The following is a 23,580-nucleotide window of genomic DNA, read 5'->3' as shown; positions in this document are numbered from 1 at the left end:
TTAAATAAGATCAGAATATTGTCACTTTAAAATTTTCCCATTATTAAATCATTTTTGTTTGCATTTTTAAGTTTGACTTACCAGCATTCAATTTTAAATATTTCTGCCTAATTCTTATATTTTGTTCATTTAAAATTAGTACTTTAAATATGCATCTATTTCATAGCACCTATTTTGCCTTAACTTTCATTGCTAGCGTGTGTCATCTAGTCTTTCATTAAGTCACAGTAAATCCAATGGCAACAGAGCAGTCCACGCTTTTGCAAGCTTTCTTTCATTTTCATAGAAGCCTTTCTTTTACGTGCCTCTAAAGACCCTTTTCTAAATTGGTAACATGCCTAAATGATTTCTAAGATTAGCCCAAACTCCTTTTTTCACCTCATATTTTCATAGAGCATCATTTTTTCCCTAATAGACCTAAATCCCTTCCATGGTGTTTTTAATTCTGGTAGATTAGCCTAATTTTTTTTTATATCTTTTCACCAGTTCAGGTGGTAAAACTGTGAACCCTTTCAAATAAAAAAACCCACAAAATACTGAATTTCACTAATGTACTCCTCTGAGGAAAAAAACCACCTAAAACTGAGTTTGGAATCACAGAAATTAGAAATCAATATTCATATGAAAAAGAATTATTCACTTTACACATAGATTTTTTTTTGGGGGGGGGCATATTTCTTCTAAAAACCTAATATTCTCTGTAAATTCAAAATATAAATTTTCTGTAAAATACTTTTAAAATTCTTCTTGAATACAAATGTTTAAGTAAAGTAACATACTTTAATTTGGGGAATAATTATTTTTACAGTATGTGATTTTAGGTATGTTAAAGAGATGTTATTCATAGTTGTTAAAGCTTCCTTTCCTGAGCCATATTCTTAATCTTTCCACTTTTCTATAATTCTATACTTTAAAATACCAAATTAAATACATTAAAAACATATACTGGTTATTTTTTTCATGAATTTGATGTGGTTTAATGGTCTTAAACACTTGGAAACTTTTATGGATTTTGTTCTTCTTAAAGAAGATACTAACCATTTTGACAAAGGTTGGGAAATGCTATAAACTGTTATCTGGACTATGCTAATAATTATATAAATAACAGTATAAATTACTAATTTTGTGTTAACAGTAATTGAATTATTGAAGGTAATGATAGGCAAGATTCATTCTGTACTATAATGTTAATTCTAGTGACCATGAGATCATAATCTGCTGAAAATTATGTTAGGGTATTAGATCAATTTGAGAAAAATATTGGCCATAGAATAGTGAGTGGTGACAAATGTGGATATGAAATTAAAGTAGGCTTTAAAGTTGCCAGGTAGAAGTCTAACCAAAAGACCTGGCTCTAAAAAAGTCTGACACAAAAAACTCATATAGAATTAGCTGTCCCGGATACCTCTGAGAATGTTAAGACATTAGTGGATAGAACACTGAATAAGGACTAGAATTAAAAGCAGCAGCTAAAGAGGGACCTAGCTGGCTTCCTCGTTGGGCTAGAATAAAAGGATTAAGTTTATTCACTTTGGAGTATGACAGGATTGTGTAGGAGTTCTAGCTATCCTGTGTACAAACTGAATGTTGTTGGATGAATGAACCTGTTGGGGCCAGGCGGGAAGGGAAACTCCTCAAGATGGCGGATACGCCAAAATGGCTGAGGTTCCTGTCACCACCTTCACTTGGGACGACAGCTTGAGCAGACCCTTACACCTCTCCTTTGGACTTCCCCAACCGAACCCAATGCCCTTCAAACCCCAGAGGAGGAAGTCACCTTTGACTGGTCGAATTGCAATCCTTCCTTTGCATATGAGCCAACCAATAGGAAACCGTTCTGCCTTACAACGTTATGTAAACCCCCTACCACCTTGTCTTGGGCGACTTCCTCGACTCACTCTCTTTCCCCCGTGAGTCGTGGAACCTCGCCCGAGGGTGCCTGCAATAAAATCTGTTCTTGGACCCTCGCTTGCCTTGGCGGTTTCATTTCCATCTAGTTACTAAAAAACTTAACAGAACCAACCCAAATTTTAGTTTCCTCTTTATAAAATAAGGATTAAAACCAGTACTTGGCCCATAAGGATTTTGTGAGGATTAATTAAATGAGGTAACTCATGATTACCTGGCATATTGGGATTGTTCAGTTTGCTAGCTATCTTATCTTAATGGCTTCCTTACTAGACAGCAAGACCATTAAGGACAAGTACTTTTTAATACTTGGTATGTAATATGATAAATGTTTCTGGAATTACTGAATTGAACACAGCTAATAAATTTTCTCCTGTGTAAATGGGTGTTGACCTAGGGATTATTGAAGTTTCTGTTTCTTGATAGAAAGGCTTACTACTGTTTCCATAATTGTATAAGATAATGCAAATTACTTTTCTAACAACATTTTCTAACAATAGTTTTTTAAAAACATACTTTACATTCTTACTTGAAATTTTCAGATACTCTGCTCTTTATGGTTAAAGTAGTCATTTAAAATTAATATTGTTTCTTGATTATGTTTTTTAAAAGATTTATTCATTTATTTTAGAGAGAGAAAGGGCAGGTGAGCATGGGTGAGGAGTGGCAGAGGGGGAGGGAGAGACACAGTGAGCAGACACCACACTGAGGGCAAGGGGGATGTGGAGCTGGGATCTTATGACCCTGAGAAGACCACCCAAGATCTTGACCTGAGCTGAAACCAAGAGTCTGTTGCTCAACCAGCTACACCACCCAGGCACCCCTCTTGATTACACTTTTAGCATTCACTTTATCCATTTTATTTATTTTAGATTGACATTAAACTGGCTAATAATAACTTAGTATTCTCCATTTAAGTTTTTATATTTTGCATAGAGGTAAACCATTTTCTATGTTTTTATATGGATCCTAAACATTTCTACATAGGTACCATTAATCTTTCCTCTGCTATGGATGGATTGGCATTTAATGAGCTTGTTTTATTGAAAAAAAAAAAACTGTGACATGAGAGAAACATGATTTTCTAAGATTCTCTGCTGTCTCTTTACTGAAGCCCCCTTCAAATATTCTGCATTTACCTGCAGTGAACAACAGGAAGAGATAAGAGAGCTTAGGTACATCTTTACACATTTTCACTTTACCCTTCTTTATAAACTCTTTTAGAAAAGTTGTTTGGGCCATGGCACACATAGCTGAATTGCAACATTTCTGGAAAAGTAGCTGCTAAAAGGCACAGATTAAATATCTTAAGATACTGGAAATCCATTTATTTCTTTATTCAACAAACATGTACTGATCATTTATTATATATTCCCACTAGGGATGAGTAACACAAAAACTAGTATGAAACGTTGTACAATTTTCATGAAACTTATTTCCCATTATACACTTTTGTAAGATTCATAACCATTCCATCTTCCAAAGCTCAAAGAAAATTGTAAATATACTCAGGTTAATAAATATCTATGTAAGGCTTAATGAGAAAGGATACACCTTTATTAAAACTGACTGTAGTTTTCCAATAGGATTTCGGTGATTGCGCTATATTTTGATAGTTTGTTTACCCATTTGCTTTAATTACCACACTACACTTGCAAAGGGCAATAATCATGCCTCACTCAGTGCCTGGCAGAAGGTAGTTCAATCCAATTTGCATAATGAATGAATGAGTGGAATTGAAGGGCATCTCACACATGCAGTACACAAGGCAACTTTGCAACATTTCCCCTTTTGACTCTTGATTATCTCTGTGATAGATGAACTAGGATTGGATTTTACATTTCTCAAATAAGAACTGTAAATACAGTAAATCATTAATCTAGTGTTCATTAATTTGGAGTTCGAGATAACTCAGTCTGGGCTTACCTGAAATTTACCTCTGCAGGATTGATGAGGACTGATAGATTAAACTAATTACAATGGACTTAAAATCATGGACTCTTTTTAATGGGCAGATGGTTAGAACAGTGATGCTTAACATTTTAAAGAAACGTACAGGGCAGCCTTGGTGGCTCAGCTTCGGCCCGGGGCGTGACCCTGGAGTCCCAGGATCAAGTCCCACGTCGGGCTCCGGCATGGAGCCTGCTTCTCCCTCTGCCTGTGTCTCTGCCTCTCTCTCTCTCTCTGTATCTCTCATTAATGAATAAATAAAATAAAATCTTTTTAAAAATTACAATAACGGATCGCAGGCAAATGTATGTCTTAATAAAAAAGGTTCATCCACTTAGGAAAATAGGCTCAACAGACCTCCAAGTAGAAATGATCGATAATTGATTCTATAAATGTGTGTTGAAACTTCTACCCACTAGCAACCACGCACTGTGTGCAATACTAAATAAGACTAAAAAAACAAAAACAAACAAACAAACAAAAAAAAACAAAAAACAAACAAACAAAAAAACCAAAAAACCAGTCCTCAGAATGCTTAAAATCCAGTTGGGATTCTAAAATAGGTAAGAATGTTAGATCGAGGTAAAGGAAAAAGTGACTTGAGAATACAGACGAAAAATACAACGTGAAAGGTAAAATGCGAAAAATTCACTCTGTACTAATCATAGCTTTCTGTGAGGAACAGAAGTTTAATTTCACCTGTGGAAGAAAGGACCATTGTCGCGGAGTTCTCTCTTTTCCTCAGGTCCCGGAGGGCCCCCCTCCCCCACCAACGCGACTCCTTCCACCACGAGTCACGGTGAGGCTCTCTTCTTCCTCAAGGTCCCGATTCCACCTTCCGGCCAGCAAACCCCAGGGGGCGCACTCCTTCGCCAGGCGACGGGGCGTTTCCTCTTCTTCCCTTCGCCGAGCCCTCAGGAAAGAAGTCCGCGACGCCGGGCCGAGCCCGCTCGGGTGAGCGCGCGCCCGTCCGCGCCAGTCCGCGCCCGTCCGCGCCGCCGGGGCCGAAGCCCGCGGTTCCCAACCAGCAGCCAACCGCGCGACGGGGCGCGCGGGCCGCGGGGCCTTCTGGGGCTTGTGGTCTCTGGGCCCCGCCCCCGTTCGCCTGCCCCGAGGCTGGAAGGCAGCGCGACCTGGGCAGGGTCCCGGGCTCCGGGTCTGCGCCTGGCCGCGAGGGCGGGCGCTCGGGCTCCCCCGGCCCCTGGTCAAGCGCTTCCTTCCTTCCCCGCCTGCACGGGCTCCCCGCGGAGGGCGCCCTCCCTCCTGCAGGAGCCCCGAAGGTAGGTGGGGAAGCGCCCCGCACACCTCCGCTGCCCAGCCTGGTCGGCCTCGCCCTCCGCCCAGGTGGCCCGGCCGTGCCTTTCCCGTGGCCCCGGGGCTGTAGACCTGCGTTCGCGCCACTCGCACCGCCGCGTGGAGTTCCGCACACGGCTGGGGTTTCTCTTCACCTCATGACGTCGATCGCGCCTGCACCGGAGCTTCCGGGGCACAGGAATTCGTGGGTGTCTGTGGTGTGTTCCACGCCTCTCAGCGTATTCAAGTCTAGCTTGACCATCAAAATAGTTCCTGAGGCTTCGAGGAGAAGGCAGGGCCTGTGTTTAGAAGCCATTGGTGGAGTTGGCAAATCCATTCAGTGAGTAGATCTTTGGTCACCCACTCTCTGTTGGAGGAACTGAACAAAGTGCTGTAGGTGTGGGAGATGGCACACGCACGCCTTCCTCACTCGAGGGCCTCACAGGCTTGCGCTAGGGAGGCGTACGTGATTGCTGAAGGAACCGTCAGAGGAAAAGGTGACATTGCCTTAGAAGGATCTGACAAAATGCTGTGGGACACAGAAGCTTCGTGGAGAAGGCGGCACTTGAAGGAGGCAGAAGGACCAGATATTTGGGAAATAGAGGAAGACGTTAGGAATTCATTACAGATGAAGGGGTTAGTAAGAGTAAAGGCAGGATGGAAAAAACAGAACGTCTCAGTGTGTCTAGACTGTTAGAAGTGGCAGGAAAGAAGCCCGGAGAAGTAGTTTGGACTGAGTTATGAAAGGCTTCAAGTAGCTTCCTAGGCTGGAATTACAGAAACATGTTGACTTGAATTTCGTTAGGGCCTATAGATTATATAAAGAAATGTATTGTTTAATATTCACAAAATACTTAAAATGAAAAAACACATAATGACGTGGACTCTGTTCATGAGCAGGATATATTTTTTCAGTAGCAATTTTTAAAAAACGATTTTATTTAATTATTCATGAGAGACAGAGAGGAGGCGGGGGGTGGGGGGTGGGGTGGGGGTGGGCATAGGGCACAGGTAGAGGGAGAAGCAGGCTCCCTGCAGGGAGCCGTATGGGAACTTGATCCCCACCTAGGATCATGGCCTGAGGCGGAGGCAGATGCTCAACCTGCTGAGCCACCCAGGCATCCTAGTAGCAATGTTTTTGTCAAAATAATTAAACACACACTGATCACTTTCTTGGGCTTGTTTGTATTGCCTTTTTTCCTATTTAAAATCCTGAGAATTTACAGTGTATCATGTGGCTGCAATGAGATTCAGTCACTTGGCAAAGATTTGTGAGCTGCTATCTACTCTTCTTGTTTTTATTTTGGAAGACTTACTGCTTTTAAAGGGTTTTAGATCAAGTGCGATAAAGAACGTGTTTAATTTGGAACATGTATAATCTGGATGACTTTTTTCATGAATGATGGAGGGAATACCAGTATTTGGAACTGGCTTTCCAAAACAAGTATTTTGGAGGCTTTGTGAAAGCTTAGAAAATGCTATCCTAAATATGTTTTCTTTTTGCATATATAAAGATGTTAGGAGTCCAGAATATCGTGGGAAAGATCAGAGAGAATAGTTTAGTTCTTTCGTGGGGCAATTGCATGTGACGTGTATGTTAAACTACTTGAAAAAGATACTTGAAGTTGAAGGTCAAGAGTCACAATTTAATAGAGCCAGTTAAATTAGGCCTGGTCACTTTGGAGCTTTATTGAGGGAAGTGTATGACTCTGCACTGTGAAGAATAGATTGGAAGGAGTGAAGAGATCAGTCAGAAGGTTGATGCGGTAATGAAGACAAGAGGTATTAATGGTTTGAGGAAAATATAGACACATCTTTAGATTCGGTTATAGAATTGACAGGGAATTGAATAGAAGGATAATTAGGGGAGTAGTGCCACTAAAGTTAGAGAGCAAAGTGTTTTAAGAATAGAGGAGTGGCCAATAGGGTCATATTAGTGGTCTGATGGTGCTGAGGAATAGAATGAGGATTTGTGAATAGACATAAGGTTTAGCAATTATGATGTCATTTGTGACCTTGGTAAGAACAGCTAGGTTCAGCAGGGGGGTTAAAGAGGGCTTCTTTTCTTTTTTAAAGCTAGGAGCAATCTGATCTTGGTTGTATGTTGAGAGAGAAAAGTCAGTACAGAAAAAGAGATTGTGAGAACAGAGAGATGGTTGGTAGAGATGATAAGGATTGAGATGCAATTAGGGTACCTTCTTAGAATATTGTGTATAGTGTGTAAGTACAGGAAGATGTTGATCTTTTTTTTTTTTTTTTGAGGAACATATCAAAGAATAACCAGAGCTTTCTTATATGCTTGCACAGTACCTAGGATCCAGCTTGCTTACCTATTGATTCATTCATTAGGTCAGTCATCTGATATTTTTTCAGTGCTTTTCATGTATCAGGTGTAGGGATTTCTGCTATGAGCAGACAGATAATGAGTTCAACGGAACTTGCTTGTCACTGAGGGATGTAGACATTAAAACTAATTAAAGAAGGAGTTATCCAGTTGTAGTTGTGGTAACTGATGTGAAACAAGAGTATAGGAAGTTAAAAGTGTATGTATAAGAGGGAGTTGCCATGGTCTAAGGAAGGCATTTTCAAGGATAGAAAGGTACCTAAGAGATCTCTCCTCCTTTCCCCATTCTCTTTCTGGTGTCATCTCATTCTTGGTTCTCTGTTTGCTGTTGGGCTCAGTCTCTTTTCTTGAGCATCTTGAGATGTGTATTTTATCAGTGGCTTGGTGGGGTGACAAAACTTTCAGGAACCAAGGCTTTGCAAGGATCTTTCTCAGTCTAGTTTTTGCTGCGTTATAGTGACTAAATGTGAACTAAGTGTCCGTTTAATTTTATTCATGCTACATTGATTACCATTAGGGAAAGAAGAGGGTTTTTGGAATGGCAAATCAATGGTCAGCCACAGCCACCACTGACTTAGCCTCTTAACATCTTTTGGAGGAACCACAACCAGCATGGATCCTGTCACTTATTAGAAGCTTTTGGTAACAGCCAATGAAAGCTAGGTTTTGTTTTCTTTCATTTAAAATGTTAATGTTCTCTGGGACAAGTGATTGGAAAAAAAGCATCCATTTATGTTTCCGTCTGTAGGAAAGTGAAGGCACTATTGTTGCTATGATTTTGCATTTATATAGCATTTGAGTGTTAGCTAAGTGATTTTTCTTTTTTTTTTTTAAAAAAAAAAGATTTATTTATTTATTTGTGATAGACATAGAGAGAGAGAGAGAGAGGCAGAGACACAGGAGGAGGGAGAAGCAGGCTTCATGCCAGAAGCCCGACGTGGGACTCCGTCCCGGGACTCCAGGATCATGCCCTGGGCCAAGGGCAGGCGCCAAACTGCTGAGCCACCCAGGGATCCGGCTAAATGGTTTTCCAATCAGTTTTGTTGTTCAATTTAAAAGATAACCTAAAGTCACCCTGGTCCAAATTTGTTTTGTATTATTTAGAGAAAAGGATCTTTTGTAAAAAAAAAAAAAAAAAAGGGCCTTCTGTGATATGGAAAAACTCTGATCAATCAAAAGACTAGATATAATGTAAGACAATGTGGACATTATCTGAAGACAGCTCTCAATAGAAGACATTAGCCACATGATACCTTTTTTTTACAATGAAAGAAGACAAATAAAAAACAAAAAGAAATAAAATCCTGCAGGAAGCCAACCCTCTCATGATTTGGTTTGTGACTACAGTATTCAGAGATGTTTTATGAGTTCTTACATCTATGTTCTTAAAGCATTAGGTTTTATTTAGAGCAAATGTTGGCAAACTTTTTCTGTGCAGGGCCAGATAGTAAATATTTCAGACTTTTCAAGGCCATGCTGTTTCTGCAGCAACTGCACAACTCTGAAGTTGTAGTACTAAAGCAATAGACAATACATAAGAGAATGGCCGTGGCTATTTCAATAAAACATAGTTTATACAAACAAGGCCACCCAGATTTGGACTGTGGGCCATCGTTTGCCAACCTTAGATCTATAGCACTTCTGAGATTCTTTTACTGACTAGGGTGTTACAGATTGGAATGATTGATAATCATCTCAAATCTCTATGAAGACAGAGATGGACTTGTCTTGCTAACTGTTGTGTCCCTGTGTCTAGCACAGTGCCTGACAGGTAGGACATAATTAAACATATCTGTTGAATGAAGGAATGAGGAACAAGGCTACTGATGGAAAATTGCCTGACCAAGTTTGGGTAGATGGTTCTATATTCATATTTTCAGGTTCTGTAACATGTATTCTATGGTACTGCAATTTTGGGTACAGCAAATATGTTGCAGCTGAGTGCTTAGTTCAGAGAATAAATCCAGGAGGATGCTTGAAGAATCAAAAAGAGCCAGTGATACTAAGTGATGGTAAAGAACAGTAGGTCTATGAGTCCACCAATAAAAATGAATACTACATCCTTTAGAAAGGACCTGAGAGAGGGACTATATTCCAACTTCTTACCCAGGCTAGGGCTTTCATTGTTTGCCCTGTTTTGTGTGCCTTGCTAGCATTTGTGCTGGATATTCTCCTCTGGTCCTCCAGATTTCTCCACTCCTCCATCCTGCAGGTTCATACCAGGACCTGCTCCCTGCACAGTCCTAACGATGATCCTATAAGGTTGTCCTTTCTCCACCATACTCTCTTTCCAAGTTCTGGTAACTGCTTCCTCCTCTCATCCCTTTAAGGCCTAGAGGAAATGAAGGATGACTTTGCCCCTTTCTGTTGTTGCTGGCTCTCAGGTTATTGTGTTACCCCCTTAAAAGTTGCCCACACTTTAAGAAACAGTCTCTTTATTAAACTATCTTCATATTACCCTAATTGTGTTACTTTTAGCTTTCTGTGTGGACCATGTGGTTATGGTGTTCCTACCACTTTTTCAAAGGTACCTATTATATGCAGCTGAATGACTTTTAAGCCCTCCATAGTCAGTGACTATGGCTTTTATTTCTTATAATCACAGGATCTCAGGGTGAAAGTGGTCCTGGAAGGTGATCCGTTTAACTTCTCTGTTCAGAGTTTGGGTAGATTAAGCTCCATTCTTATCAGAGTTTGTAGCACCTGAGCACCTTCCACAACAAGGAATTCACTACTCCTAATGTTCTCTTACATGTCTTTAGACACATCTGACTGGTAGGATTTGCATACATAACTTCCACCCACTGTCCTTGTCTTGTTCCTTGGGGTTTCATGGAATATGTCCAATTTCATTCCTCTGTTCTTCAGACAGCAGGTTTTTGAGTTCCTTTACCATCTCTGTTTACAAACAGGGTGCCTAGAACAGAATCTCTTTTACTACGTGCTGTCTGATAATGCTCAGTTGAGCTTAAGGATGATAACTTTCTTGGAAGGGTTGCCGCCTCCAATGAATAGGAGAAGCATTAATATGTCCTCTTTCCTTACTTTGCAGATATAAGAGGGGATGTGATCTGACTCCACTGCACTGCACTCCACGCTCCCCACCTCTGCCAATTTAAGTGTTGAATGTCATACGAACAACTGTCTTTGACAACAGCTTAGTTTTTTTCCTTTACTGAGTTTGTATTTAAAAGCTATCAAGGGAGTAATTTACAAATTGTAGGTCTTTAAAAGGACTACGTCTACTATCCAGTTTTCTTTTGCTTTTCTTTAAATCTCAAAAGCACACTGATCATCGTTTAATTACTTTAGGGGGCATGATTTGAAGTATTTCACTAAACTTTTTATTTAGGTTTCAAAACTGAACAGCATATATCAGAGACTCAAAGATCTTTTAGAATTTTGTCCCTTTTTTCTAGGCATTCATTCTCACTTATGCTCATTGCTGTATCTCTTGCATTTGGGAAATATAACAAAATATATTGAAATGCAGTATTTTCTGGTTAATAATCAAACTGACTTTAAGGAAATGTTCTGAAGTAGGTTCTTAAGTATATCATTCATGTACGTCAATTTTTATAATGAAAGTCCAATTTATTTTTTAACAAGCTTCCAAAATATCGGTCAGCTTAATTCTTCCCTCTGACTTATTCAGTGAGCTCATTCCCCGTTTCAATTTTGATTAGATTGGTTTCACCGTGACAGAACTCAGGAAAATAAATCCTCTTATATTTAATGTGTGCTTTGGTTTAATCTGGATGAAGAGAAAAATGAAAACAACCCATTAGAAAGTAATGTTGATTGTTAGAGAGATATGACTTTCTTAATCTTTAATATAATTGTCTGGAAATAATATTTCAGAGGCTGCTTACTGATTGCTTCTTTTCCTATGCCTTTCTTCTGTTTTCGCAAGTATCTGTTTCTTACAATATTAAAAAACAAAACATACTGTGATTCTTTTCAGATTCTTCAAATGGGTTTTACAATAGTTGGTTGTTTATGATCCATTTCTTTTTATCTTTTGGAACAATGGTAGGAGAAAACTACATTCTCTTCTGATCTGTTTGTGTACTTTATCTAAAGTTCTATTATTCATGCATTAGCTTGTATTTTATTTATTTTCTTATTTGTCTGCCTCCTCCAGTAGAAGAAAGCTCCTGAGGGAAGGGGCATACTTCTCTCAAATGCCTGGCACAACCAATAAATGGTGCTGAACGTTTGTTGGCAGAATATAAATTGATCATGAGCAATCCAGCATTTTATAAGAGGGAACAAAACACTTGTGTAGTTCTCAAGAAGTTGCTGCTTCCTAAAAAATTATTTCTCTTATAAGTATGGCTCTTAAAGAATCTCATTTTTATAAAGATGATTTTGTCTTTTAATTAAAAAAATCATTCACCATCCATTTATTTGATAATTATTAAGTACTATTTTGTGTATATAATGAATAGATTTTTAAAATTATGTATATTCCCAATAAGCTCTCTTCATCAAAATCAATTTCCCAAAACCAAAATTATGTACTTTAAATGCTGCATCCATGCAAGTAACTGTAGTATAACCGTGCATTGCAAATGAAGGAACCGTTTCAGCTCAAACACCCCTTAGTGCATTTCATACTAAATTGCTGATGGTAAATAATAGACAAATTCCCAGTTTCCTAGTAAACTCCAAAAATATGACTCCTGCACAAAATCGCTGAGAAAGGCACTGCTTCAGAGTACATAGCAGGAAGTTGGCTTCTTTAGTTATTAATGTGCTTATCTCATTTCCATCACTCATTGATAAAAAGCTAAGATTCAGTATAGAATTAAAGCAACAACTTCAGAGAATAGGTCATATTGTTTGAGTAATTGTGTTGTCAGCATTGTTTTGTACATATTTTACTTCCCAGTAATTTCGGTACGTATTTTTGACTGGGGTCCATTCTTCACCAGCCATTCACCACTAATACTGGAATTGTATTGAAGTCTTTCCTCACTTTGTCTCCCCGTCTCCAGTCTGACAGCAAACCCTACCATTCCTCAAACATCTTTCAGAGCCTCTTGTCTTCTGTGTGCTTATTTTCAACATCCTGGCCTCATTCTCCTTCCAGCCCTTTGGTGTGTGATGAAAGTAGTCCTGAACTCCTTCCTACCCTGGACAGTCTTCTTCCTGACACCCCACTGGGATCATTTCACTTACCCACTCAGAAGACTACACTTGTTTCCATCTATCCAGTCAGCCCTTCCTGACTAACTCTCAAGATCCCAGTTTCCCTATCTTATATTATTTCTGTTTATTCCTTGAAATACCATATTCTTTAGCCGAGGAGACCCATGTCTTTTCCTGTAAATACATATGCCATTATCTGCTGTATGCTCTTACTGTCCACTCCATCTGAAATGCTTTTGTGCCCTCTTTCCCTCTCTGAATTCTATTCATCCTTCAGATCTCCCAGGCCTGCCCTAGAGGTCCTTTCTCTTAGCCCACGTGTGTCTCTTCTCTGAGCTTTTAATAGATTTGTGATCAGACCTATGGAAGTAAAGACTTGGGAAACAGTGGGTCTGGGATTGAATAATGGCCACATACTAGTCTCAAGTAGAACAAGCATTGCATTGAGTGTTACTTGTGTACCTTATGAGTTCATAGGGGTCATGTGCCTTAACTAGTTTCATCTCAGTAACTTTATACATTAAATCTATTTTGATTCCCATTTTACAGATGAGCAAACTGAGGTACATAGAGGTTGAGCAACCTATCTAAAGTCACTCAGCCACTAAGGGGGCAGAGCTGGGAAGCTTGGCTCCTCAACCTGCTCTCCTACCTCTATGCTATTCTTGCCTCATCAAGATATATTTGAGATGAGTTTGATGGGGATTTTTAGGGTTGACTGATACTCATATTAGTCTTTCTTGTCTCACTGGGCAGTCTTTGGAGGAAAAAATACCTTATCTAACAGAGTTAGTGCACCTGTGTGTGTGTGTATATATATATATATATATATACACACACACACTGTATATGTACATATACATATATATATACATATATATATATATATACACACACATATATATATATATACAGTGTGTGTGTGTGTGTGTGTGTGTGTGTGTGTGTGTGTTTTGCTGAGGTGGTGATAAGCTAGGATGGGCATTGAGGTAGGTACAAGATGACCAGAGGGCCATTCAGGAGGCCTACTCCTATCCAGGTTACACATAATTCCTACTCCCAAGCCCAGAAACTATATTGTAGAAAGAAGGCATGCAGAAAGATGAACATTAGAAAAACAGTTTTTCCCCTTGTTAACTAGATATCCTTGAGAAAGCTGCCCTCTCTGAACTTTAATTTCCCTAACTCTGAACAGTGATACTAAATTGTACATCAGAGAAATATTAAATGAGATAAGAAAATGAAGAAATTAAATGAGGTACTGGATGTAAAGTGAATGCATGGTGTCCAGTATCCAGAGGTCTCTGAGAGATATTTATGTTTTCCTTTGAGGCTTCATACTCTAGCCAGGCTCATGGTTTTCCTCATTCTTGCTGATGCTCTCCCCTTTACCTGTATAACCAAACAGGCCCTTATTTCCACATTGCTAAATCTTCTTAACTTCTGCTATCTTCCCTTAGGTATTGTCTTCTTCATGAAACTTCCTGTGATCCCTTAGCTGTCATTAATTTCTCCTTTCTGTGAAGTATTTCACTTCCAACTCTTTATTATAGTCATTCTTGTACAGTATGGTTTAATCTTCTACACTGAGCCCATTGTTAGAAATGATAAAAGGTGAAGGCACAGTCCATGTCTCTGATGAGCTCAATTGCTATCAGGTAGGGGAGAGAGACCCCTATGACTGTTGATACAACCTTGTGGTGAGAACATTTCCAGAATGCTATGGAAATGCAGATGAGCGTACAGTTAGCAGAGCCAGGATGAGGAAGGAAGGAACAGGTAATCTAGAGGATTTCAGACTAGGGCAGTTTGGGCCTTAATGGATGAGTAGAAAATCTGCAGGCAGGAGGTGGGGAGAGGATGTTTCTGTTAGAAAGCAAACATCATGGACAAAGGTGCACCATCCTGAGAGTATATACTTTGGAAGCCATAGAGTCCTCTGTGGCTAGATTGCCCACAGGCAGTGGAGAGAAGTAAAGCTAGAGAGTAGCAGCATTTTTGGTTCTTAACAAATCAGTTGCATGACTAGAGATCTAGCTTAAAAGTAATTTTGAAAAAGAATAGATTTTTAATTGTTTCCTCATTATGTCCATTTGAACCATCATAGAGCCTGACTGTTCAATAACATATACTATTGTGGGCACATTAAGAGAAAGGTTCAAATGTTGTGAATGATTATGTTCATTGCCGAATTGGAAGTTAAATGCTGGGTGTCACTGAAGAGGGGTTTTGACCAGTCAGAGAATAACCAAAGGAAGCTATCAGAATGATAAGAGACTCAATATTATGTTACGAATAGGAGGCTTTACGGGCTTTTGCTTGCAGATCTTTGGAGAGTGATTCAGAGAAGTGGGCTTTATACTGTTTTGCTTCCAAAGGTGGACCTGGGATTCATAAGCAGAAGTTACAGAGTGTCTGGAAGGAATTTCTAAGAACTGATTATTAGGTAATCCAATTTTTAATACTCTAATGTCCATGGAGACTGGATTGGACTCCTGATTCTGTCATTGGTTGACAGACTGGATCATTTCTTCCAGCACCAAGCTCTTGGGAATCTGTGACACATGTTCAACATAGCTTTGATATTAAATAAATTTTATTATACTTAAAATCTATTAGAATAGATTATCTATGTCAAAATATGCTAATTAATGTGTCTACATGGCAGACAATATAGAAAGATAAAGAGTTTTAGAGTCAAATTGTATCTTCATTTCTTATATGTAATTTTGAGCAAGTTACTCCCTGAGCCTATTTACATGTCAATGAAGCAGGGATAGTAGCAGTTTTGTCACAGGCTTATTAGAAGGATCAAATACAATGATGGATATGAATCTATATACTGTATGCTATATATTTGCCTCACATAAATACTATTTTTAAAAGTATATGTCTTACTATGACTTTCTAACAGCACTGAGCACCCAGAAATAAAATATAGTGACATTATCCAAGTATTTTCTTTAAAAAAAAAGATTTTATATTTTAATTTATGAGAGACAGAGAAGGCAGAGACCTAGGCAGAGGGAGAAGCAGGCTCCTCGCAGGGAGCCCAATGTTGGACTCGATCTCAGAACTCCAGGATCATGCCCTGAGCTGAAAGCAGATGTTCAACCGCTGAACCACCCAGGCATCCCACCCAAGTATTTTCTAAAGTGGAGGCTTCCTTTTATCATTGAGGTCCATTCTTCAAAGTTTTCTCAATGAATAATAAATGTCAGTTTATCCAGAAGGACAAAAAAGTAATGGCAAATTAATCTAAAATCATAACTCACTTTCTACCATCGCGAAGCATCTCCAGATTCCAGCAGATGGACACTACGTTCTGTGGTTATTTCTCCTTCATTTTCTATGAATACAGACATTTATTCATAAAATACTTGGCCCAGATAAGAAATATCTGGAATACTTGTGTTCACTAAGAAGTAATTTAAAAGTAATGATGAGTTTTCTAGTTTAGCTCCTTAATTTTCACATAGAAAGCATACATAAATGTGAGTGCATGTGTACGTACACATGTACACTTGAGTACATGCATATACACACACATTAAAGGTGCATATTGTTAGGTATTCTTTCTTATGCTGAAGACTAAACTTTTTATTATTCCAATTAAAAATGTTGATTTTTCTTTCATTAATTTTAAATTCGTGTATCAACTGTATAAAAGATGAACTTTTCTGTATATTTCCTGTTAATAGAGACATAATATGAAATTATTACTCTAAGAAGCTGACTGTTTAAGTATTCATTATTACTATTATTGTCAGTTTCATCATGTTGTAATTTAGTATGCTGTTACAATTCAGCTTTGGACATTGAACTCTTCTTGCTCATGAAAAAGAATAAAGATAGAGATGGAGAAATTTGTACACATTATATATATAATATATATATAATATACACACACACACACACACACACACATATATATATATATACATTTTCTACACAGGCTCTCCAGTATATGTACCTGCATAAGCTAAATATCATTGAGCTTTTACTCTCTGCCAGGCACTCTGTTCAGTACTTTACATGGATTTTATCTCGTTGAATTCTCTCAATAACCCGTGTGAAGCAGCTTCTGTTATTTGCCTCCTTTTTCAGATAAGCAAATTGAGGCTTGCCAGGGGTTAAGTGCACAGAGCTTAGAAGACTGGATTTTAGAGAAGCTGTCTGATTTCCCAGCTGGAAATTTTCACTGTACACTGCCCTGCCTGGTGCTTGTGTAATCATGGACTCAGAATTGAGTAAGACCAGTCAGTCCACATAGCTTTCACATCAGTTTTGAAATCTGTCTTCATCTCAGAAAGATAGCATTCAGCCTCTGCTTGAGTAACTCCAGTAATTGGAGTTTTATAACTTTGCAGGACAGCCTGTTCCATTGTTGGATAGCTCCTGCATTGGATATCTTATTCATCTATTTATTGGAAACTTGTCTCCCTGTAATTTCCATGTATTAGTCCAGGTTCTGCCTTTTGGAGGATTATTGAGCTCCTCTCTTCCCTCCTTGGTCTAGCATCCTTTCAGATGCTGTGTGCCTGGAGTCTTCTCTGGCAGTTTGGTGGTCAGTCTCCAGAACCCTTACCCTTATAATCACACTTTCTGACAGTCCTAATCGATTGTTGCCGACAAGTTGTGGTACGCAGAATTGGACACAGCAGTGTGGCAATTGGTAAGCTAGAAAGACTTTTGGACTGAGATGTAACCCTAGGTTAAGGTATCAGCACTGTTAACTGTGTGACATTGGGCAGGTGGCAATAGAGCTGAGCTTCACCTCATTTGTAACACAGGAATAATAGTCGCCCTACTGTACAGCATTAAATTGAGGGTCACCACCTTCCCAGTGGTGCCAAGAAGGTGGTCTGTACATAGCCCTTGCCTCAGGCCTGTTAACTGCCCTCTATTTGGCCTGCTCTTCTGTGCTCTTCCATGTTAGCATAACTTCTTCCCCTCACTTCCCTTTGCATCTTCGCTCAAAAGTCAGCTGCTAATTGCGGCCCTTCTTGACTACTGTATTTAACATTGTAACTAACCCCTTACCTTCTCTCTCCATCTTACCTGCATTAGTTTGCTCACCTGTGTGTTTTGCAATTTCACATACATGTATTTTATTTACTTAAGTCCTGATTCCTCCCACTAGAGTGTAAGGATTGTGAGCTCAGGAGCTTATCTGTTTCCATCACTGCCTATTCTCTGGACATAGCAGGCGATCAAAAAATACTTGCTGAACAAATGAATAGATTACCATCATGTTTCTGTTTCTGATGTGGTCTGACCCTCAAAAAAGCACAATGAGATGCTTCCCAGTTTTTTTTTTAACAGAAGAAAAGTGTAACTGGCATATTTATAAATTGTTCTTTTAATGATTCAATTTCATAAGTTAATTGGTCAGTTAATTTCCTTGTGCTACAAGGGTATTTTCTGACAAAATAGTTATCTGAGCTGGACTCCTGGGGTGAAATATTAGAATTTTCAAATTAAGAAATGTTATTGAAAATGAAAAAAAAATGTAGTTTATTATTGTCTTCAATTTCTAATGAAGCAGGATCACAGTTTAGTGGGTATACATTTTTATTTTAAAGTAACAACAGCTCACTGAATTTCCTGTTTCTATGCTCACTGTAGCTATTCACCATCCTGATTTCTGATAGTGTAACTTACAACCACAAGACCTTTGTCTCAAAGTAATCACAGCCCTAACTAGATCTTTGACTGTTTCTGTGTTAATATGGGTTTTTTGAGTTAGTGGGTGAAGGGGAATTAACAGGACAAAGTAGGCAGAAATGCAGATGTTTTTAGGCCCTACAAATGGGAGAGTAGAAGGGCAAGAGGGATGCTGGGATTTCAGCTTGCCTCCCACCTGGAAGAGAGTCTAGGAAACATGTTACCTACCCAGACAGAATTCTCAGGGTTGAGTTAGGAAAACTTCATTCATCTATTTAAAGTAGATTGTGGGGTTAAGATTACTGGGGTTGCAAGGAATGCCGAATTTCCAGAATGATTGCTGTCTTTTGTGGGTTAGTGACTTGCCCATGATGCTCTTTGGTTGCCTGCTCTTAATGGACTGAAACACCTCAAGTCAGCAAAACGTCTGTAACAGGTGATTTGTCTATTGGCAGGCTGAAGAGGGAAGAATTTCCTCACAGCAGAATAGTGTCATGGGATATAGGGGGAAAAAAAGATACTCTTTCTTTACCCAAGAGAGTTGACTCAAGATCTATGAATTACTGACATGCTTTCTTGTTGTTGAACATTTGCACGTCTACTGAGATCAAATAACACTGTCAGCAGTGAGTGCTTTGTCAAACTGTTCTGAATTTAATCTGCAGAATCATTTTTGGTAAAAATGCCTGAAAAATCCCATGGCTTCTTATTTAAACTTACTTTCAATTTGCTTTAAAGTATATTTTAATCACAAAGGAACTTTCAACAGAATGCTATAAATCTATCATTCCTAAATACCAAAGTGTTGCAAGTATACTTGGCATGGGAGAACAATGTCCAAATGAATGGATTTTTTTATTTATGTCCCATGTTTTAAATGGGAAGGGGGATATGTTTTAGAAAAATCTGTATTTGTGGTAGATTTATGAAAATGCCTTTATGATTTTACAAAATATATGAGAATTAAACAAAATAATTCCACTAGAGACATCACAGGTTCAAGGCCAATGTAAACTTAATAACAGCAATCATGAAAAAAGCTCTTGTTAAGTGAACAATTACCCTTGCCTAGGGAAGTAAGCATTTTGGGCACAGAATTGACTAATTGTTTTTCTGGTTATACCAGAACTGCATTTGGATTCAAGCTTACTAATTGAGTGTCAAGGAGCACATTGATCAATGGAATGGTTAAACTAATAAAATTAGGAGAGCACAAAGTTAGGAATTGTGTGGTTCCAAGACTCATTTCTCCCCTCCAAATAAGTAGTAATGTGATAACATAACTACAATAGTAGTACCACTATCAGTAGTGACAAAAATAACAATGCTTGAGTGCTTACCATATGCCAGGTACTCTCTTATAAGCTTTAAAACCATGTTTTACTTTAGTCTTTAAACAGTCTTATGAAAATGTTATTAATGTATTTTTAGTTTTATGGGTAAAGTGAGATGTGGAAATTACTTTGTCATTCAGCTGGCAAAGGACAGAGCTGGATTCAGCTTGCAGTCCCTGCATTCTGAAGTCTGGGCCTAAGGTCCTCTGCTACCCAATCCAACTGAGAATAAACCTACCTATTCAGACCTTCTTGTTTGGGATGGGGGAGTTATTGGTGGAGGAGTGAAAAAGGGGAAGGCAATATAGTCCATGAGTCCCAAGGAACTTAATCCTACTGGAAAGGAAAGACAAAAGCAGATGGGTACTGATTAAGAGCCAGCATCAGTATTTCAGGTGACAGGTACTCCAGTTGTTGAGAAAAGGGAGAATCATGGGCAAAAATAGGGTAGGCTCTCTGGAAGTAGTGGCCTTTGGCTTATGCCTTAAGTGAGGTAGCAGCTTTTTGCCACAACACATTGTATCCTTTGGTGTTAAAGTTCTGCTAAGAATTGTGTGAATGGCTCCCTAATCGATTTTTAGCTTTGTTTATCTTTAAAGGGCTTTTGGGACCCTTTAAGAAGTTAGTTCTAATATGTGTGTATGGTTGACCCTTGAACAACATGGGAGTTGGAGGCACTGATCTTGCCATACAGTTGAAAATTTGCATAGAACTTCCAACTCCCCCAGAACTTAACTCTAAATAGCCTACTGTTGACTAGAAGCCTCACTGGTAACAGTCGATTAACACACATTATATATGTTATATACATATTACATGCTGTATTCTTAAAGTAAGCTAGAGAAAAGAAAATGTTATTAAGAAAATCATAAGGAAGAGAAAATGCACTTAGAGTACAGTGCTATAAAAAACCCATGTGTAAATGGATCCATGCATCTCAAACCCATGTTGCTCAGTGGTCAGCTGTGCTTTCAATGTTGCCGTTCACTTCTGAAAATGGGTACAATTTATTGCCTATCCCTTCTAAAATGTGCAAGCAGATAATAAGCTAATCTTAGTATTAGCGTCTTAGTACCAGCTCATTCATGTTGTCTTCTGTATAGATGTGGAAGAAACAGTTCAGCGAGTTGTTTAGGAAGAACTGGAAGTGTTCTATAAGATAGAGTAATGCTGTATAAAGACAACTTTAGATATTTCAGGGTCACACCGCAATAAATGCTTTCTTCAGCAATTGTGTTGGGCTGACTGTATTAACTACATGAATTCTTTATTCAAATCATATCTTTGGGCACTTACTTCAAAATCACTATAAGATCAATAATCCCAACAGAAAATAAAATCTAAAATACATATATGCTATAACATCTTAAGATATACAAAAAAGAATAAATAATAATACAGCAAACATCAGTATACTCAACTTCCAGCTTAAAAAGCTAGATTTTTACAAGGCAGAAGAAACCCTTCCTCTTTCTGATTTTAGCTGCTCCTCCCTGGCAGAAATAATTATAATGTTAAATGTAAAATGTATCTCCCAAATTTCTTTGTACTTTTTATACATAGTTATATTTCTATATATAGCATTATTTATATTAATTATATCAAATTATATGCATTTTTAATTCTTGCTTTTTTCTTTTACTTAGGAGATTCATTCATTTTGATGTGTGTAGTTCTCCTTCATTCATTTTTTATTGCTCAGTAGTATTTGATTTTTTTTTAATTTTTATTTATTTATGATAGTCACACAGAGAGAGAGAGAGAGAGAGAGAGGCAGAGACACAGTCAGAGGGAGAAGCAGGCTCCATGCACCGGGAGCCCGATGTGGGATTCGATCCCGGGTCTCCAGGATCGCGCCCTGGGCCAAAGGCAGGCGCCAAACCGCTGCGCCACCCAGGGATCCCGCTCAGTAGTATTTGATTGCATAAATATACCACAACTTATTTAGCTATTTTTCTAGCAAGAGATATTTAGATTCTTTATAATTTTTATTATAATAATTTGGAAGAGTTTTGAACATGTCTTTTTGTGAATGTATGTGACAATCTTTCATATATTTGCACCATTTTCTTAACTTTTCTGTGACTTGCTCATTTATCTCTTTTGCTCATTTTTTCTTTGCTGACTCACAGATAGTCTTTAGATGTTATGATTATTCACCCTTTATTGACTGTATGTGTTGAAATTTCTTTTCCTAGGCTGTGGTTTGTCTTTTTACTTTTTTTGCTGTTTTTTTCATGAACAGACTTTTAAAATTTTCATGTGGTAAAATTTGTCATTTTTTCCCTCATTATCATTTACTATGTGTCTCTAGTTTAAGAAATCTATATTGGGGAAATAAAATTTAATTTAAAGGTGCTCTTTAAAGCTAAAGATGAAAATATCAAGAATGACCTTTTTAAAAAAATGAGAGTCAAAATTGGGCCACATGAAGTTAACATATCTTTTATCTCAATATCAGTTTACCCAAAACACATCCCACTGTTTTACCATATCTACTAGGTATAAATTTTCTGTTCACAGTTAGTGTTTTGTTTTATAAAATGAGAGTTAAGGAGGGAGAAGAAGCCATGGATAAAATATCAGTATTCACAGAATTCTGATTATCAGTGGATATATGAATAAAAACATTTCACCTACAGTAAAGAGATCACTCATATATGTGCATGTTCCTTTGAAAGCACGTGGTATGAAAGCTCATGGTAACCATGAATAATTCAGATGGGCTTTTGCTAACCATGATGGAAGAGGAGGCAGAGGCTTTGGATACAATGTCAGTAAAGTAATCCTGAGGTTTTCATTCTTATGGCTGTTTTCATGGCCTTTCCAAGCTTCTCTACTTACTCATCATCATCTTTTTGATGTTTGATCTTGCATAGTGATTTAATGACCTTAGTTACACAGTCATGGTCTAGCCAGGCCAAATAGAGCTATCAACCATGCAATTTAGAAGCTAAACTACCTTGACAACTTGGGTTGTCAATATCCAGAATTCCTGAAATCTTTTTGTCTTTCCTGAAACCACTCGCAAATACAAGGACTTTTAATGGGGAGATCCTCATACAAACCATTTTTATATCTCTTGATATCTCTTAATTTACCTTTCATCAGGATAGCAATGATTTATCTTCATTTTTATCATCACTGGTCATAAATTGTAGCTTTGCTTCACTATGAAATGGTTGTAACTATTGTAATGATTTACTGTTAATAATAAAATTACTGCTGATTTCAAAAGAGGGTAAAAAACTCCAGTGAAGAGTGATATTTACATGCTTTGTAGTAAAACAGTGATGTGGTTGGATGTTGGCTTGGGCTATTCCAGGCATTCTCTTTCTTAGAAACTGTTGAGTTTGATTTAAGAATTTTTTGAGTAGAGAGCCTAGACTTAGGATGACCCCATGGGTGTCGTCCCTTATACTCTGATTTTATGATTTTTTAAAAAGAGTTTATTTATTAGAGAGAGAGAGTGTGTGTGTGTGTGTGTTTGTGTGTGTGTGTGTGTGTCAGAGCGTGAACAGAGGGACAAGGAGAGGGAGAGGGACAAGCAGACTGTGCTGACTGTGGAGCCTGACACCAGTCTTGATCTCATGACCCTGCTCATGAACTGAGCCGAAATCAGGAGTTGAACGCTTAACCTACAGAGCCACCCAGGCACCCCTATACTCCGAATTTGGTTAAATCTCTTATCACATTGAAGTATGGTTAATTTTTAACTATCCTCTGCCCCTTATCCCCTCTTCCATTATTATGGACGTTAAAGAAAGCAAGGAATACATCTAATTCATTTTTGTCTAACCAGATTCTAACACAGTTTTGGCTTCCATTCTTATATATACTTAATTTGTTTGTGGAACTGAATTGCTATCACTGAGTTGCAGTTGCCATACAACAAACAGAATGGTGGTTAAAAGTCTGACCACATGTTTA

At 38.3% G+C, this 23,580-nt stretch overlaps 1 protein-coding gene across 4 annotated transcripts in view; it reads left to right on the top strand.

The window, feature by feature from the left end:
* The first annotated feature begins 4,945 nt into the window (after positions 1-4,945).
* The window catches only part of MEI4 (meiotic double-stranded break formation protein 4), a 208,235-nt gene continuing 189,600 nt past the window's right edge, over positions 4,946-23,580 (top strand). For 2 of the 4 annotated variants that reach the window (XR_013383184.1, XM_077903317.1), the window contains exon 1: positions 5,003-5,138. The gene's annotated coding sequence lies outside the window, so the exon portion shown is untranslated. Of the gene's footprint in view, positions 5,139-5,200; positions 5,492-23,580 lie in introns of those variants that run through there. The other 2 variants (XM_077903318.1, XM_077903316.1) reach the window with 2 other exon arrangements.

Source organism: Canis aureus, chromosome 7 (genome assembly GCF_053574225.1).
Source record: "Canis aureus isolate CA01 chromosome 7, VMU_Caureus_v.1.0, whole genome shotgun sequence".
Lineage (NCBI taxonomy): Eukaryota > Metazoa > Chordata > Mammalia > Carnivora > Canidae > Canis > Canis aureus.
Note: the sequence above shows the minus strand (reverse complement) of the source record. Positions and strands in the feature narration are given on the sequence as shown.